We start from the raw sequence: 20,445 nt of genomic DNA, 5'->3' as shown, positions 1-20,445 counted from the left end.
GCACTCTGCTGAGTTCTTTACCTGCATTGTCTAATTAAATTTTCACAATGCCTGTAGGTGTGTACTCTGTTTTTCACAAAAGAGAAAATGAGGATTAGGGTACTTAAGAAATGTGTCCTAGGTTAAACAATTGATAAATGCAGAACTGGGATTTCATACCAGGCTTGCCTGAAACCAGAGCCTAGGGCACTGTCTCTAGCCAGGACCCAAAAAATTGTGACCTTCAAGCAACTATGGAGGAAGTTTAGGATGAGCCCAGAGAAAATAAGACTTTGGGGAAAAACCCACTGGTTGTCTTTGGTATCTGGGTAAATGTATAACATAGATATGTTTTATTTAGTCCACATTGTTGTTCTTGTTTTTTCTTTTTAAAGAGAACTTTACACAATGATTCTTATTCCTACTTTGCTTAAAAAATTTTGTAGGCAATACCAGACCTTCATTTTTAGCCTTAAGAGCTGCAGAGCATGTTTCCCCAGTCAAAGGGCATAGACTTGCCAGTTTATTATAGTGCCCACAATGCCTTTCAAAATCTTTCATGTAATTCTTTTAAGCCACCCATCTGGGTCCAGGGGAAAAGGAAGGAAAACTGTGTTCTGTTGAGCTCCAGCAAGTAGAAGGGAGGCCAATTCCTTCAGCAGAGAAGCTCTGTCTATAAAGTAGTGCAAGTTACGGGTTTAGACCAAAAACTTCATGAGCTTGTGAGGTTCCCGTCTGTGGAAATAATCACATGGGGTTTTGACATGTCAGAGATTCTGTGTCAGGTTAAGAGACTGGAATAGATGAACTCTATGATCTCACCATTCTGGTTCTCATTTAATAGGTCCTTAATATCTGTTTTTAGGTTTCAAAGTCCCCGCTGGAACATTTTCTTGCAGGGCTATTTTCTTTCAAGAAAATAATACCTACAGAATGGAAAGGAAAATTGGTGCTGTTTGCATGTTCTCTACCATGCAGGTATTATTGTCTTAACAAGAAAAGATAAGTTAGAAAGAGCAGATGATTATAATCAGGTATTTCACTCAGTCAGGATTTTTTCTGCCTATGGGTAGTTGAATGTTATTTTCTGCCAGTTAATTTTCCTACAAGCTATTGCAGGATTCTTGCTAGTGGATATTTACAAATAACGTTTGAATTCCTAGGGAAAAGGAGCTTCTTTAACAGATCTAACACTGGCAATTTTGAAGGATGAAGAGAGATACTTATTAAATGAGCTCATCAAATAAAAAAGACTATTGTCGGGACAATAGATGATTTTTTTGCTTATAAAATTTCAATAAATACATGTGACAATGATTTGAAATAGTGACGTAATGTATTTTTAGTTATGTAACTGTATGCAAACTTTAAATTTGTAATTTTAGTTACCTGTGTGGACAGATAAAACGGAACATGCCTATGATAAAAAAAAAAAAAAACACTTTACATTTTTATTGTGCTTTCCAAAGCCCTATCCCACCACTGAATTTAATTTACACAACAATTTTGTGTGATGTTTTCTCAGTTAACACACATGATATTTCAGTGTAATTGTGTCGTAGCCCTTAAGTTTTAGTAGGACTGGCAAACCCCAATGCCTGTAGGGGTAAAGCAGGTAATGTAATGAGCAAAACAGAGGCACATGTAAGAAACAACAGTGCAAGGACATTGATAAAAGACAGTTCACATTTGGCCTCAGTGTTGGGGAGAACAGTGTGATGGATCAGTCTGTGCTTACACTGCTTAACACGGTCACTCAGCATATATTTCCATATTCTTCTGCGTACATTTCTGGACTACAGCTAGTGTCCTATAGATGAATTAGGCTCTGCCAATTAGATGCCTTTGTGTGTGATTTGGAAGGCTAGATTGGGGACTTCTTTCTCCTGCTGTTTTACTTGGCAAATAAGGTTGCAGGTTGTAGAGAGGCAGCTGTAGCCAGAGTATTGACCTTTTGATCTCAGAATTGCTGATACAATCAGCATTCAGAATCACTGCGTTCTTCAAGAGCTAGAAATCAAGATTTTAATGTGAAATAAATTGATTTTTAACATATATTTAATACTTGATTTTTAAAATATACTTACTGTGAACTACATTGGTTTTTTAAAATATACTTTTCAGGAATACTTTTAGATTTACTTGAAGATTATGAAGATAGTACGAGAGTTCCCATCTATCCCACACCAATTTCCTCTATTATTAGTATCTTATATTCATATGGTACAGGTTGAATATCCTTTGTGGAATCAGAAGTATTTTGGATTTTGAATTGTTTTGGATTTTTGCATTATACTTACTGATTGAGCATTGCTAATGGAAAAATCCAGAATACCAAATGCTTCTCTGAACATTTTCTTTGAGAATCATATTTTTTTTTTTTTTTTTTTTTTTGAGGCTCAGTCTCGCTCTGTTGCCCAGGCTGGAGTGCAGTGGCCGGATCTCAGCTCACTGCAAGCTCCGCCTCCCAGGTTTACGCCATTCTCTTGCCTCAGTCTCCCGAGTAGCTGGGACTACAGGCACCCGCCACCACACCCAGCTAGTTTTTTGTATTTTTTTAGTAGAGATGGGGTTTCACCGTGTTAGCCAGGATGGTCTTGATCTCCTGACCTTGTGATCCACCCATCTCGGCCTCCCAAAGTGCTGGGATTACAGGCTTGAGCCACTGCGCCCGGCCTGAGAATCATACTAGTGCTCAAAACATTTCAAATTTTGGAGCACTTCAGATTTTGGATTTTCTAATTAGAGATGATCAACCTGCACATTTGTTAAAATTATTGAACTAATATTGATATACAATTATTAATGAATATGTATACTGTATACTTTGTATGGATTTCTTTGGTTTTTACTTCACATCCTCTTTTGACTCAAGATCCCGCTGAAGATATGACATTAGATTTAGTTGCCATGTCTCTATAGGTTCCTCTTGGTTGTGAAAGTTTCTGAGACTCCCTGTTTTTGGTGACCTTGATAGTTTTACAAAATACTAAGAAGGTATTTTGTAGAAGGTCCCTCAACTGGGGTTTGTCTGATGTTTTTCTCATAATTAGACTGGGATTATGGGTTTTGGGAAGGAAGACTTGGCATGCCAGACCCCTATTGATGCCAGTAGGTATGGCACTGTGTCTGCAGGTATAAGAGGAGACCCAGAGCCAGCAAAGGAGACATAGGGTTTGTGGAGGACTTATATACAGTGACTGTGGTCTGGACAGAAGTACTATCATTTGTAAAAAGCATGCAGTTTAAATAGCATTTTTTACTTAGCACTGTCCATCTAGAAACCTCCATTTAACTCAAAAGAGGGTTCTCAGTTCCCCGAATACCTGCATACCAAGGAATGGGCCAGGGATTCCGATGTCCTTCTTAGATAAGGAGTAAACCTCTGGGTTGGCCACTCCTCCTGGATTCCTTAGTTTGGAATCCTGAACCAACATTCTTCTTAGATCATAGTGTCATGCTTGGGGTATGCTTAAGTTATTGCTGACAGGTGAGGATACATCTGTCATATAAGAGCACAGAGGCAAAGCGCCATTCTCATCACATCATATCAAGGGTACATATTATAAATATGACTGATGATACTAACCTTGATGACCTGGCTGAGGTAGTGTCTGTCTGCTCTCTCCACTAGAAAGTTACTCTTTCTCCCCATCTCCATACTGTACTTTTTTTTTTTTTTTTTTTTTTTTTTGAGACGGAGTCTCGCTCTGTCGCCCGGGCTGGAGTGCAGTGGCCGGATCTCAGCTCACTGCAAGCTCCGCCTCCCGGGTTCACGCCATTCTCCTGCCTCAGCCTCCCGGGTAGCTGGGGCTACAGGCGCCGCCACCTCGCCTGGCTAGTTTTTGTATTTTTAGTAGAGACGGGGTTTCACCGCGTTAGCCAGGATGGTCTCGATCTCCTGACCTCGTGATCCACCCGTCTCGGCCTCCCAAAGTGCTGGGATTACAGGCTTGAGCCACTGCGCCCGGCCATACTGTACTCTTTAGAATAAAGTCAGTGCGCACAGCCCACACTTACGGAATGGGGAATTATGCTCCACCTCCTTGGGTGTTGCTACGGTTTGGCTGTGTCCCCACCCAAAATCTCATCTTGAATTGTAATCTCCATAATCCCCGCGTGTCAAGGGCAGGACCAGGTGGAGGTAATAGAATGACAGGAGTGGTTTCCTCCATGCTTTTCTTGTGATAGTGAGTGAGTGTCACAAGATCTGATGATGGTTTTATAAGCATCTAGCATTTCCTTGCTTGCAGTCATCCTCTCTCCTGTTACTCTGTGAAGAGATGCCTTCTGCCATGATTGCAAATTTCCTGAGGCCTCCCAGCCATGCAGTGAGTCAATTAAACCTCTTTCCTTTATAAATTACCCAGTCTCTGGTATTTTCTTTTTTCTTTTACTTTTAGATGGAGTCTTGCTTTGTCACCCAGTCTGGAATGCAGTGAAGTGATCTTGGCTCATGCAACCTCTGCTTCCCGAGTTTAAGCAATTCTCCTGCCTGAACTTCCCAAGTAGCTGGGATTATAGGCATGCACCACCATGCCTGGCTAATTTTTGTATTTTTAGTAGAGATGGGGTTTTGCCATGTTAACCAAGCTGGTCCGAACTCCTGATCTCAAATGATCCACCCGCCTCAGCCTTCCAAAGTGCTGGGATTACAGACATAAGCCACTGCGTGTGACCTGTCTCAGGTATTTCCTTATAGCAGTGTGAGAACGAACTGATACAGGAGTGAAGTAGCTACATAATTTATGTGGAATTCGTCTTTTTGAGATACTTTTCTCTTCTCCCATTTATTACTTTATTCAATAATTTCTTTACATAAGTAAGAATGCATGGATATTTATTTTATATTTTGAGTTAGAATTCAGTATGTTATTTCCTCTTCGCATAATATTTTTCAAAAGAGTGAACAATATTATGTTCATAATATTGGCCATTGGGAGCTCTTTCAGTTGGCTCCCATGTCCCTCTGTCATCCCCCATCATTCTGTGAGTTTTTTTTTTTGGCTTTGTGGGGTTTTTTTGGAGCACTTCCTTACTTTCTAGTACTATAAGATGCTTCCGACTCATCTTGTGTATTCCCTTCCTCAAGTCTAGAATCAGCCATTTATCAGTTGATTTTTAAATCTTGCCTTACAAGAAAAATTTTTCTTTTTTTCCTTTTTGAAACAAAGGGCAGAACAAAGCATGTCCGTGAGCTAGATCAAGGCTGTGAACCACCAGTTGGTGACTATGCTAGTGAATTCCATTCCGAACTTTGTAGTATCACGCTTCTGTGTCTATTGTTATCTTGTGAGTGCTCTCACCTCACAGCTCATATCAAACCTGCTCTCATTCTCTACATTCACATGGGTAGAGATGACTGTTCATGGTTCTTTTATTTTAAAAGTGGTCAAGTATTAAGATAAATCAATCGGCCAGGCGCAGTGGCTCATGCCTATAATCCCAGCACTTTGGGAGGCTGAGGTGGGCGGATCACAAGGTCAGGAGATCGAGACCAACCTGGCTAATATGGTGAAACCCCATCTCTACTAAAAATACAAAAAAATTAGTCGGGTGTGGTGGCAGGTGCCTGTCGTCCTAGCTACTTGGGAGGCTGAGGCAGGAGAATGGCGTGAACCCGGGCGGTGGAGCTTGCAGTGAGCTGAGACCGTGCCACTGCACTCCAGCCTGGGCAACAGATAAATAAATAAATCACTTAGAAGGCATGGTAGTGAATTCACGTGAAATATAGTGATCCTGTACACTCTCTTTCCCGAAGAAGGACAGTCTATTTGAGACAGAAAGTATGGATAAAATAAGACTCTACTCACCGTAAAGCCAGAATGTAGTAAATGCCACAAGCTGGCAATGTACACATATGAAATCAGGACAGCATAGGATAAGAGAAAGCAGTGGAGACTCTGAGGACCCGAGAGGGACCATGAATTGATAGATCATGATTGATTGCTCTCTCATGATTGGTGGCTTCCGTGCAGAGTAACAGAGTGCCAGCATTGTGTAGGTGGGCTAACCACCACTCAGCTCTAGATGCTTGTTATCACACAGAAAAGAGGGCCTTGTGTTGGCAGGTCTTCTGATTTTCAACAGAAAACTGAAAGTTTTCTAAAATCACTCCATTTTTAATTACCGACAGCATATTCCTTCCCTCTCCCTCTCAAAAAACACTAAAACAATTTGAAATTTAAACATCGTTGGGGCCACCAGTTTGAGACCACTGCAGGGAGGATATTGCTGTTGTGCTTTCATAGAATTTCGGGCATCAGGCAGGTTCTGGAGGCCTTTTTTAGACTCAGCGTTCTCCTTTTTTAGACCTCCTGTGTGAGCAACTGCTCCTCACCTGAACAGAACGCTGACTGCAGCCTCTTCTCCTAGTGCTTCGTCAATACCGCCACTGGGAAAAGCTGAAACCATAGGACTTAAACAAGAGCTTGGCTGGGCGTGGTGGCTCAAGCCTGTCATCCCAGCACTTTGGGAGGCCGAGACGGGCGGATCACGAGGTCAGGAGATAGAGACCATCCTGGCTAACATGGTGAAACCCCGTCTCTACTAAAAAATAAAAAAACTAGCCGGGCGAGGTGGCGGCGCCTGTAGTCCCAGCTACTGGGGAGGCTGAGGCAGGAGAATGGCGGGAACCCGGGAGGCGGAGCTTGCAGTGAGCTGAGATCCGGCCACTGCACTCCAGCCCGGGCGACAGAGCGAGACTCCATCTCAAAAACAAAAACAAAAACAAAAACAAAAACAAAAACAAAAAACAAGAACTTGGCCACAAGATGTGCTGCTTTCTTCTGTTTCCTGCATTTAGAAGAATGTGCTGAAAACATTCTTAGCCGTTACAGGCTAGCTGAGGTGCTATGAGACTCAAGGCTGCAGTGACATAATCGTCATTACTAACACAGCAAAGTGAGCACTTAGAAAATGGTTGACTTGGCCGGGCGCGGTGGCTCAAGCCTGTAATCCCAGCACTTTGGGAGGCCGAGACGGGCGGATCACGAGGTCAGGAGATCAAGACCATCCTGGCTAACACGGTGAAACCCCGTCTCTACTAAAAAAACTACAAAAAACTAGCCGGGCGAGGTAGCGGCGCCTGTAGTCCCAGCTACTCGGGAGGCTGAGGCAGGAGAATGGCGTGAACCCGGGAGGCGGAGCTTGCAGTGAGCTGAGATCCGGCCACTGCACTCCAGCCTGGGCGACAGAGCGAGACTCCGTCTCAAAAAAAAAAAAAAAAAAAAAAAAAAAAGAAGTTACCGCGTGTGGCTGGGCGCGATGGCTCATGCCGGTAATCCCAGCACTTTGGGAGGCTGAGGCGGGTGGATCATGAGGTCGGGAGATCGAGACCCTCCTGGCTAACACGGTGAAACCTCATCTCTACTAAAAATACAAAAAATTAGCCAGGTGGGGTGACAGGCACCTGGAATCCCAGTTACTTGGGAGGCTGAGGCAGGAGAATTGCTTGAATCCAGGAGGCAGAGGTTGCAGTGAGCTGAGATCATGCCACTGCACTCCAGCCTGGGTGACAGAATGAGACTCCGTTAAAAAAAAAAAAAAAAAAAGAAAAAGGAAAGAAAAGAAAATGGTCGACTTTATATGCTTAGTGAGTAGAGGCTCAGGGCATAGAAGCAGATTCTCCTTTGCTGATGGATCCAGTGCCTGGGAGCCAGTCCCCCACCAGACTTGTGTTCCAGGATCCTTAGCTATGCGTCTCTCCCTAGGCTGAATCAGGACTGGGAAGTCTCCTATTGGCACAAAGGAAGTCACGTTGAGAGGCTCCACTGGCTGAGTAATTGTGCTTCCCTCCACCTCTCTCACCCATGCTCTAAGAGCCTAATGAGCAGCCTGACTGGAGGAGCCCCTAGAAGCCACCTGCCCTGCTGTCTCAAGATTAATGGAATTGCCGGGCGCGGTGGCTCAAGCCTGTAATCCCAGCACTTTGGGAGGCCGAGACGGGCGGATCATGAGGTCAGGAGATCGAGACCATCCTGGCTAATACGGTGAAACCCCGTCTCTACTCAAAAAAAATACAAAAAACTAGCCGGGCGACGAGGCGGGCGCCTGTAGTCCCAGCTACTCGGGAGGCTGAGACAGGAGAATGGCGTGAACCCGGGAGGCGGAGCTTGCAGTGAGCTGAGAGCCGGCCACTGCACTCCAGCCTGGGCGGCAGAGCAAGACTCCGTCTCAAAAAAAAAAAAAAAAAAAAAAAGAAAAAAAAAGATTAATGGAATCAAGTGATGCAGCAAAAATGCCATGACAGAACCTTATGCTGCCAATCCTCTCGGTGTCATTTAACTAAAGAAACTGTAAACAAAAACAAAGAAGAAGAAAACAGCTGGTGGTATAATCCTGCTTTGTTCTTCATGAGAAAGAGAAAGGGGAAGAGAGTTCTGATTTTCGCATCTGAGAGGTCCCTGTTGGCTGAAACTTCTAGGGAAGCTTCTACGTATGCATAGTTGTAACTCCAACTTTATTGTGAAATGTTGGAACTGGAATTCAGCTGTAGCCCCTCCCTCTCGAAGGTGGCCCTTTGTGACCTCCAGAGCTCTACTTCAAACAACTCAATTTCAGGGATTTCATAGCTCTTTATAAACTGAGCAGTGAGTAGTAGCACATTCTATTTCCCCTGATTCAAGAGAAGAGAAACCAAGGCACTGAATAAACACAGGCCGTCTGGTGTGTTCAGGGCCTAAGAGTACAGAAGCAGAGTCTGACATTTGAATTATATCCATTGGCAAACTGTACTCACTATTTCTTGACAAATTTCAAGTTTTTGCTCTTGAGAGAGGAACAGTGGTTGCGACTTTGTTTGTTCAAAGACATGGAATCAGGCACTCAAAAGTGCTCTCGATAATGCTGGGGTTTGCAAGAGAGGACACAAAATGGAAAAGTCAAGAATGTTAATGGCTAAGGCAGACGAACAGGTTATTCACTTTCTTTTTGAACTCTGTGCCTACCCACCTTCTGGGGATTATATTCTCCATCCTGAGAAAGCAAATTGGCCATGCTTTATAGCCCAAATACTGGCTGGCAGTCTCATTTGAGGAATTTGTTTGTCTTGCTGTCAAGCTTATGTTCTGAGCTAAATGGGCCAGAAAGGGTGAAGAATACTGTAGAAACACAGGCTTAAACCCAGGGTGAAATTATTACAATGTAAAATATCCCTTTTAAGAAAGCTGCAAATTCTAAAAATTCTGTTCTGGATTTTTGGAATTACAGATAAATGATAAAGGGTGACTGAGTCATGATGTGACAAGTTAGCCCCCAGTTTTTCTGAATCAATGCCATCCAGGCCTTCTTTTTGTGGGGGGGAAAAAAAAAGCTTTTTTCCCCCCTCATACATAATACTTACAATAAAATCATTTAGACATCCAAATACCAGAAGTTTTGTGGCTTAATACCAACTTTTTTAGTTAATAAAAACTATCATTTATAGAATATTTACTATGTGCCAGGAGTTATACTGAGAATTAGGACTTTACATGAATGATCGAATTGAATCTTCATAATTTTATGAAAAAGTACTATCCCTCATTTACAGATGAAAAAACTGAAGCATGAAGAGGATTAGTAACGTGGCTAAAATGGTGCAGCTGAAGTGTGGCAGAGCTGGGACCCAGACCCAGGGATCTGTGCAAAAGGCTCAGGTTTTGACCTCTTAGCGCCTTAAGGCTCACTGATGGAAGCGTGGACGCTGCAGTGAGTTTCTGTTATTCCATACCTCACTCTTTTTCTGGGCTCCAACTCTACTTCTTTTATTCAGAATTTTAGGTTCTTTATTTAGGAGCCTATAGAGGTCAGGCACTTTGAATCTGAGCGTGTCTTCCTTGCAATGAGGATCCCTAGGTCCCACATACCGGAAGCACAAACCTGACTTTGTACTTCCTGTGTTTTCTCTTTTGTTTCCATTCAGGCCAACACCAGTTAACTGGATTAATTAAGCTTAATACAAACTAGGCAAACTGAAGCTCAGCGTAAATTAATGAAGAGCCCATTCTATCAATCTAGGTGAATATTGGAAAAGTACTTACGGGCCTTGTTCTCTCTAATGAGGACTGAGGGCGGGCTGCTAAACAAAGCTCAGGTCCCATAAAATCCCTAGCTATAACCGTTTCCATTAGTATTCTTACTGATTTAGAATGGCTGTTATTCCAGCCTCACTCCCACCTCTTCTCTCCAGCCCTTAGCGATTTATTTTCCTTTTAAAGGTTTTCTTTTTACAATCTCCACACTGGCTTTTACCGTCAAATGAAAGGAAACTCTTTTCTTGGAACTTTCTTTGTTGCTTTTTTCAAAATACAGCCCTGAAAGTCTGATACTCTAATCTTATGTTTCTAGTATATTAATTAGATCCTTCCTATGCCATAATTGTGGCCAGCTGCCTGGATTGGGAAGAAGACTGAGAAACGTACTTCCCTATAAGGTAAGATTACAGGCCAATCAACAGGGTAATGGGTAAACAAACTATAGTTTTATTTATTTTTTATTTTATTTTATTTTTTTTTTTAGTAGAGACGGGGTTTCACCGTGTCAGCCAGGATGGTCTCGATCTCCTGACCTCGTGATCCGCCCGTCTCAGCCTCCCAAAGTGCTGGGATTACAGGCTTGAGCCACCGCGCCCGGCCGTATAGTTTTATATGATAAATATAATAGCATGGTTAAAAATAATGAGATATAAAGTAAGTTCTAACATGGTGCAGCAAAAATACACAGTATTTTTTTTTATTTCATTTATGTAAGGGGCAATACCATATATATCTTTTCCCTGTGGGTACACATACATGGGTGTACGTGAGTATAACATTTGAAAGATACATTCAAAACCATAGTGATACCCCCAGGAAGAAGAGAACATGAAGCTACTAAGAACGTGCAGGAGTAAGCAAAGGTGAATTTTAACCTTATACATGTTGTTTTAATGTGAAAAGGAAAACGTATTCATGTATTTCTTATCTAATTAAAAAAAATTTTTTAAAAAGGTAAAATAACTTCGCCTTTAGAGAAGGTCACTGCAGCCACCAAATAGGATACTTCTACTTATTTCTTGGTACATCATAAAATCCCTTACAGCCTTTACATAATTAGAGTCAGAATCCAAATGTAAGTTTCTCTAGACTAAGTGACAAGGAGAGGTCACCTCCTGGTAGAATGTAAATAAGTGACAATTTTTCCTTGAGATCAGGTTTTGTCTGGGAGATGTTAGGGCTGCAGGCTCAGAGCTGAGGAAGGCTCAGTTCTGCTATGGATGTGATACTCTTAGCTAGTTTTGTAAGTTCACCTGGGGGTTGCCCTAGTTAAGGGCCCAATCTCTGAGGGGAATTTTTTTAGTTTTAAATTTTTTTTTGGCTGGCGTCTACATCCAGCACCCTGTCCACACAGCTTACCTCTTTGGTAAATATTTAGAGTACAGACAGTTCAGACACTCCTTGGGAAGCCAAAGCAAAACAAAACATCAAGCCAAGAAAGGACCCCACTGCAACGGTGAGAGTATGTCTCATTATTAATGCCTTTAACAATTTGTGAATTCTTAGGACCAAGAGCATAAGTCATTGGAGCTGAAAATCAAAACCTGCTGTGGCTTGCATTTAGCACCCAGGCTGCCAAAGGATCAGGCCTGTGGGATTCCCTGTGAAAATGATGTGGCCTGAAGCACGGAGCTCTGCATGCTCTTTGCTCCCCATGTTTAAGTGCCTCTGGGCTGGGCTGGCCTGCCGTGGCCATACCGTCTCTAGAGGATTTTCTTACCAAATCTAAGCTGTGGGAAATGGGAAATTGCATAAAAATCTGGGTTGGGTGATCTAAAATAAAGCAGGGGCTGGGGATAGGCAGTAATATAAGGCAAGATGGCTAAGGAAGAAGGTGGGCAGCAGAGCAGGTGAAAGAAGCCCCAGGCACGGATGGAGGCGAGGAGATCAGGAGCAGTAAAGGAACATTCTCCTCCCCTAGTCAGCTGGGATCTGGAGTTTTAAGGCCTAGGGACTTTGACTTTGGAGGCCCTGTCTCCATAAGGTAACATTAAAAATTAAAGTTTACTATTGTGCTGCTAAAAGACAAGCCTATGATGTTTTATATTAAAATATACCTAAGAATTCTTTTTTTAAATTTTCTGCTCATCTTAAAAAAATTGGAACATTTTTGTGGAACTCCCCTTTTCTGCAAAGGATCATGGGTCCTAGGCACTATGGTACTGCATCTCATGGAGAAGTCACCCTTGTCCCCAAAAGAATGGCATCTTGTTTGTTTCCTCCTATAAATAAATTTAGCCCTGATTTCTAAGAACTCATAACCTGGATCATCTCTGATTTCACATTTCCTGCTACTCTTATAGCCGCCCCCTGCTCAGGAAAATAAATAAATAAGACATAGGACAATTTCTAAATCAGAGTTTAATGGTCTTTGAATCTTAAAGGGTTTATCAAGATAAGATAGGAAATCAGCTACCTTATATGAGTAATTACTATGTGCTGGTGTCATTTAATTTATGTAAGTTCCTTTGAGTTAGAAACTGTCTCTCTTTTAAAGGGCCTTTCACAAAGCACCTAGGTATGTTGGTAACTTGCTTGAAGTCACTCAACCAGAGAGAGTTAGAGCTGAGTCTGGAGCTCAGTCCCCTCTGCTACACTTGCTGCTCCCTTTGCTTAGAACATTCTCCCCTGTACCCCCACCCCACACCCCTATCTCCTTGTTATGACCATGGCTGACATAAATAAATTATAAACAGATCAATTTTAAAATCAGAGTTTAACGGCCTTTGAATTTCAAAGTGTTTGTCAAGATAAGATAGAAAATCAGGGCTTTCCGGCCGGGCGCGGTGGCTCAAGCCTGTAATCCCAGCACTTTGGGAGGCCGAGACGGGCGGATCACGAGGTCAGGAGATCGAGACCATCCTGGCTAACCCGGTGAAACCCCGTCTCTACTAAAAAATACAAAAAACTAGCCGGGCGAGGTGGCGGCGCCTGTAGTCCCAGCTACTCGGGAGGCTGAGGCAGGAGAATGGCGTGAACCCGGGAGGCGGAGCTTGCAGTGAGCTGAGATCCGGCCACTGCACTCCAGCCCGGGCGACAGAGTGAGACTCCGTCTGGAAAAAAAAAAAAAAAAAAAAAAAAAGAAAATCAGGGCTTTCCTTCAGGGCTCAGTTTGTGGTGAGCCCCCTCAGAGGGCCACCAACTAGGTCATTCTCCATCGTACCACACCACAGTGGTGCCCAGCCTTATCTTTATGGCCATCTGGCATTCATTCATTCTTTCTCTCTTTTCTATGTGTTTATACTGTGTTTCAGTCTGTCTGTTTCTCCCCATTTCTAACCCCCAACTCAAGTGTATGGACCCCATGACAGCAAGGGTCTTTCTCCCTTCTTTACTGCCTGCCTGGTACACAGCGCATGGTCAATAAACATTTGTTGACGAATGAGTTAGAACCCAAAGCCTGTGTGCACCGTGGGGGAGAAAATCTATTTTTCTCGTCCATCACTAGGTTCGTGGCTGAGGCCCCTGTAACAAAAGATAAATTAATGAGTGGAAAACATACACACACTTATTTATTGTAAGTTTAATATGACACAGGAGTCTTTAAAGGACATGAAGGCCTGAAGAAATGAGGAAGCTGGTATATTTTTACGCTAGATTTGATGAAGAAGTGGATAGGTATGAAGAAGTATGATTTGATGGTAATAAACTGTGTGTGGGAGGGCACTTAGCACATCTGTTTGTTCAGATTCTTCTCTGTGATCCTTTTTCTTCAGAAATAAGGATGTTCTTTCCAACCAGGATTGGGAGGGCACAGTTCACATGAGGGTCTTGTGATCTGCTTCAAAGGAGGGTCAGAAAATTCCTCCTAGGTTTTAGGATCTGCTTTAGGGGAGAAGAGCAGGAGAAGGTGAGGGGACCTTCCTGCTTCTGCTGTTTTCTCAAATGCCCAGGTGCCCTACTCTGGAGCAGCTTGTCCTGAACTCCATCAGCACATTAGCGCATTACTACCACGGTGCACTGCTTCTCTGGATGGCTTTTTTCTTTCTTTCTTTTTTTCTTTTTTTTTTTTTTTGAGACGGAGTCTCGCTCTGTCGCCCAGGCTGGAGTGCAGTGGCCGGATCTCAGCTCACTGCAAGCTCCGCCTCCCGGGTTCACGCCATTCTCCTGTCTCAGCCTCCGGAGTAGCTGGGACTACAGGCGCCCGCCACCTCACCCGGCTAGTTTTTTTTTGTATTATTTTAGTAGAGACGGGGTTTCACCGTGTTAGCCAGGATGGTCTCGATCTCCTGACCTCGTGATCCGCCCGTCTCGGCCTCCCAAAGTGCTGGGATTACAGGCTTGAGCCACCGCGCCCGGCTCTTCTTTTTTTCTAAATTTAAGAAATGCAGCCAATTTTAAATTCAGATAATGTGACTCAATGAACAGGAAGCACAGGCTCAAAGTTCACAAGCTACATGAATTTTAAGAAATTGCTTAACCTCCTTATGGCTCAATTTCTTAAAATAAAACAAGGATGACAGAGCAATGCCTCCCACTCTAAATACAAGAGATAATAGAAAAATAAAATGCACCTTTATGGTGTACAAATAATAACATTAATCAAGGTTAAGACAGCACAGTAAGTGTGATTGTCATGGAATACTACAGGAGATTGCTCACCACCAGCATTATTACATAAAAAGTATTACAGTAAGCAGGGAGCTCTGAGATTGTCTATTACGAGATACTTTTTGGAGAGAGCATTGAAAAGGCAGAAAGAAACAATGACTCAGCCAGTATTACTCATCTCTGAAGCAAAGAGCTGTGGGTTCCTGGTGTTGGGTTTGCATCCAGTGTTGACATCACTAAATGCTGCAAGAGGACTCCTGTGGCCTGAGCCCTGTTCATTTAGGAGATAAGATTCTCCAAAGAATTGGGTAATTTCGGGGGCTTCTCTAGTTCTGCTGTATAACTTAACCATGTCTGATAGCCAGACACCAGAATTTCTACTACAAAATTTTCTTTGGTGCCAAAAGGATGATATGAGAACAAGAGTCTAGGCAGACACTTCCGTCCACGGGCTTTTGCTTTAAAGTTGGAACTCTTTTGGCCAGGCCCAGTGGCTCATGCCTGTAATGCCAGCACTTTGGGAGGCTGAGGCAGGTGGATCACAAGGTCAGGAGTTCGAGACCAGCCTGGCCAATATGGTGAAATCCTGTCTCTACTAAAAATACAAAAAAAAAAAAAAAAATTAGCTGGGTGTGGCTGGGCACGGTGGCTCATGCCTGTAATCCCAGCACTTTGGGAGGCTGAGGTGGGTGGATCACCTGAGGTCGGGAGTTCGAAACCAGTCTGACCAACATGGAAAAACCCTGTCTCTACTAAAAATACAAAATTAGGTGGGTGTGGTGTCACATGCCTGTAATCCCAGCTACTCGGGAGGCTGAGACAGGAGAATCGCTTGGACCCAGGAGGCGGAGACTGTGGTGAGCTGAGATCGCGCCATGGCACTCCAACCTGGGCAACAAGAGCAAAACTCCGTCTCAAAAAAAAAAAAAAAAAAAAATTAGCTGGGTGTGGTGGTGGGTGCCTGTAATCCCAGCTACTCAGGAGGCTGAGGCAGGAGAATTGCTTGAACTCAGGAGGTGGAGGTTGCAGTGAGCTAAGATCACACCACTGCACTCCAGCCTGGGCCACAGAGCAAGACTCCATCTCAAAAAAACAAAAAGAAGAAGTTGAAACACTGTTTTGCATGGCTGAGGCATACCATGGTGTCCTGGCAATGATCCTCTCACAATAGAAAACCTGGTCCAAGGCTGGGTGTGTTGACACTGAGTGCCTAATGGATGCTAAATTCTTACTCGCATAATTAGTTCTCTCCCAAGGTCCAAATCATTACTTTGGAGAGCACTTTGGGACAAATAGGGACTAATTCTACTCTGGGGTGACAGTGGCTGATAAATATTTCAGGCTGTCCTTTCATCTTGTTTCATAGGGACTTACATGTGTAACTCCTTTGCAGTCTTACCAGAGTATATTCAGAGCAGGTATTTTCTAATGAAAAAAACATATGCATCTATGTATATCTGGCTCTTTAAAAATAACCGTTGGTAATTGCTACCTTCAAAGAAGTCAGTCAACATTAGCCAGACAGTAATGTTCATCTTTGATAGACTACAGAACATACTGGGGAGGAAGAGTGGCTCCTCTTCAACGTTAGATTGGACAGCCCTCCTGACAATGGTCTGGCCCTCCTGTGCTTACCTTGGTCCTGGCACAGCCCACACTTCTTATTTTATTTATTTATTTATTTATTTATTTATTTATTTATTTATTTATTTATTTATTTTGAGATGGAGTCTCGCTCTGTCGCTCAGGCTGGAGTACAGTGGCGCAATCTCGGCTCACTGCAAGCTCCACCTCCTGGGTTGATGCCATTCTCCTGCGTCAGCCTCCCAAGAAGCTGGAACTACAGGCGCCCGTCACCACGCCCAGCTAATTTTTTTGTATTTTTAGTAGAGACGGGGTTTCACCGTGTTAGCCAGGATGGTCTCAATCTCCAAACCTCATGATCCACCCACCTCGGCCTCCCAAAGTGCTGGAATTACAGGTGTGAGCCACCACGCCCGGCCCACCCTGCTTATTTTATAAGAGAAGGCTTGTGAAATTGTCTACATCAGTGGGAATCCCAGTGTTCATGACTGTATTATCCTTAAGCCTCAGCTTTTTTATTCAGAGTAGTTAGGGCATCAACACACTTGGGAATCCCTGGCATATATTTTGCATAAGAAGCCTTGTATTTTATTAATTAATTCATCATAAGAAAATGTGCTTTGGTGACTGATCTTTTGGGAGGAAATTCAGTGTCTCATTAGGGATCATCACTGTAGCTTAATGGAATTATGTATGTCAAACCTAATGACATTTGACATTGTGGCATGAGAGGTTCTCTAAATAGGATGCAACTTAGGAAGATGACAATCCTAGGATTGTTTTGTTTCATTTTTTTCCCCTCAAACAGAAATTCAGGTTGACTAGACTTTGGGGCTTACTGTATCTCCTTAGCAGATGATCTAAAATCACAGTTCACTCAGTTCTTTTGTTTAAGGTCATGACTTAGTGGTGAAAAAGAAGAAAAACAAAAACAAAAAAAACACTCCTTTGTCCTAAATCATGTCTTTCTCTATTTAGTTGCCTAATAGATGTAGAAAATTAATGTCTTTTCTTTTTTTTTTGAGACGGAGTCTCGCTCTGTCGCCCAGGCTGGAGTGCAGTGGCCGGATCTCAGCTCACTGCAAGCTCCGCCTCCCGGGTTCACGCCATTCTCCTGCCTCAGCCTCCCGAGTAGCTGGGACTACAGGCGCCGCCACCTCGCCCGGCTAGTTTTTTGTATTTTTTAGTAGAGACGGGGTTTCACCGTGTTAGCCAGGGTGGTCTCGATCCCCTGACCTCGTGATCCGCGCGTCTCGGCCTCCCAAAGTGCTGGGATTAGAGGTTGGAGCCACCGCGCCCGGCCGAAAAGTAATATCTTAAGTAAAATCATATGGCACATTAAGTTTCACCTAAAAATCAGTCCAGTTTCAGGGAACAAGCAGACCTTTATAAACATTTCAAGAAATAGCAAATGACTGGGTTCCACTGAAGGTAAAGGTATACCATTGCTTGAAAGTTCCCATGCACTCAAAAGAGAACTTACAACTTATTTCATAATTTCACTGAATTTTTGCTAGTCTATCCTTTTCATCAGTGCCTTTACTTATCTCTTAGCAGACATTTAGGTTTCACCTATTTCACTCTTCCTGTGGTTATCACATAGGGTGAAAGGTTTGCTATGGGTAAAGGCTAACCAAGGACCAGAGTAAAGAAGAATGATGTCAAAATTCAAGAAGTGTTTGACAGGTGATGGGGCAGAGTGACTTTGATTTAAAGCCAGACTGTAATTGATTTGCTTCATGGTCTTGGGAAAAATCATTTACTTGGAATCTTCAGTACTATCTTATGTCAAGCAACTGTGAATCACACCTTCTCTCTCTATAGAGTACACAGCGCCCAGTACAAAGCCCTGCATAGAGCAGGGGTCCAAGTCCATATGACTAGGATACTAATTCTTTTTTGTTTTTTTTGAGACAGAGTCTCACTCTGTCATCCAGGCTGAAGTGCCGTGGCACAATCGTGGCTCACTGTAACATCTGCCTCCCAGGTTTAAGTGATTCTCCTGTCTCAGCCTCCCGAGTAGCTGGGACAACAGGCACGTGTGACCACGCCGGCTAATTTTTTGTATTTTTAGTAGAGACGGGGTTTCAATGTGTCAACCAGGATGGTCTCCATCTCCTGACCTCGTGATCCGCCCGCCTTGGCCTCCCAAAGTGCCGGGATTACGGGGTGAGGCACCGTGGCTAGCCTTTTGATACTAATTCTTAAAACTGAGTAGTATTCTGTGCTTCGGGCAATCATTTAGCTTTCTCAGCGTTAATGAGAGTAGGCCAGGAGCCGTGGCTCACTCCTGTAATCCCAGCACTTTGGAAGGGCAAGGCAGGAGGATCACTTGGGTCTAAGAGTTCAAGACCAGGGCCGGGCGCGGTGGCTCAAGCCTGTAATCCCAGCACTTTGGGAGGCCGAGACGGGCGGATCATGAGGTCAGGAGATCGAGACCATCCTGGCTAACACGGTGAAACCCCGTCTCTACTAAAAAATACAAAAAACTAGCCGGGCGACGTGGCGGGCGCCTGTAGTCCCAGCTGCTTGGGAGGCTGAGGCAGGAGAACGGCGTAAACCCAGGAGGCGGAGCTTGCAGTGAGCTGAGACCCGGCCACTGCACTCCAGCCCGGGCGACAGAGCGGGACTCCGTCTCAAAAAAAAAAAAAAAAAAAAAAGAGTTCAAGACCAGCCTGGGCTACAGAGTGAGACCCCATCTCTACGAAACATTAGCTGGGCATGGTGACGTGTGCCTGTAGTCCCAGCTACTCAGGTGGCTGAAATGGGAGGATCACTTGCGCCCAGGAGGTCAAGGCTGCAGTAAGCCATAATTGTACCACTGCACTCCAGCCCAAGTGACAGAGTGAGACCTTGTCTCAAAAAATAAAAAAAACAGAGTAAACATGTTTTCTGAAGTAGATAGAGCTAACTTAGGACACTAGGTTTGGAAAAATTGGGGCACTTTTGGTTAACCAAATGAATTTTAAATATAATAAGAAAGACCACACCTTCAGGACTTTTAGAACTGTTGTCGTAAAGCAGTAAAGATTGCTTTGTAAATGAAATAACACTGTTTTTCATGTCCACATGTATTTTCATTAATTATGCTTGCTTAAAATAGCGTACGTGCATGTAAACCAACATCTTATGTTCACCCATTTAAAATTCACCTAGAAGGCTGGGTGTGGTGGCTCACGCTTGTAATCCTAGCACTTTGGGAGGCCGAGGCCGGCGGATCACGAAGTCAGGAGTTTGAGACCAGCCTGGCCGATATGGTGAAACCCCGTCTCTACTAAAAAATACAAAAATTAGCTGGGCATGGTGACGCATGCCTCTAGTCCCAGCTACTCAGGAGGCTGAGGTAGGAGAATCGCTTGAACCCAGGAGGCGGAGGTTGCAGTGATCCGAGATCATGCCACTGCCCTCCAGCTTGGGCAACAGAGTGAGACTCCATCTAAATAAAAAAAAAAAAATTCACCTAGAGATGTCTGCTGAACATGCAGAAACAAAACACAACAAAACAGGATATGTCTCACTCAGAAGTTTACTTCCCTGAGATGCCAAGAAAGAAACCCACCTACTTGCCACCCTTTCTAATTTGCATCTCCTTTGTTCCATAGTAGATCAGATTTACCTTAGAAAAAGCCCTTGATGGTAACGGAACAGAGGCCTTAATGTTCCTAACAAATGTGCTGTAGCATCAGGTACTCAGTGGCTGTGAAGGTTTTTGTGAAACCTGCTGTGCACCAGCGTTTTTAGCTCTCTAGGAACCAGTAGCTCCTGTGGTGACTGTCTGCCCCAGCTTAAAGCCAGATTCCCTCTTCAGGTACAGAGGGGTTGCAGAACATGGCTTTGCTGAAGACACACCTTGGACCTGGAGGTTTATCTCTGAAGGGCTGGATTCTCTTATTGAGTTCTTCAAAAAAGCAGGAAAACTCTTTTGCTTATAAGATACTATTATTTTAACAAAAACATTAGGGTTTGCCTAGACTGAAGACCTCTGTGAAAACCTAGCTTTTAAGTAAATACCATAAAACATTTTTTAATGCCACTTTAGTGTGAGTGGGTCCTCTTCAATGTGTGTGGCCAAACTGAGCCCGAAGTACTTTTCCTCCTAGCTCTAAAATGGGGCATATGGAAGTGATTGTCAGGAGAAGGCAGCTGTTGCAGACACAGGGTGAAGATTTTGCAGCAACACCCAAAGCCGGTTCTGAAAGCTGTGGAACAATGTAAGTTCTGTTGTCCAGGAATGCATTCTCAACACAGTGGTTTCCTGAATGCCCCAAGAGAGTGGGGCAGTAAGACGCTGAAGGCCAGACAGCAGGGATACCTT

This window comes from Rhinopithecus roxellana, chromosome 3 (genome assembly GCF_007565055.1).
Source record: "Rhinopithecus roxellana isolate Shanxi Qingling chromosome 3, ASM756505v1, whole genome shotgun sequence".
NCBI classification, from domain to species: Eukaryota; Metazoa; Chordata; class Mammalia; order Primates; family Cercopithecidae; genus Rhinopithecus; species Rhinopithecus roxellana.
Note: the sequence above shows the minus strand (reverse complement) of the source record.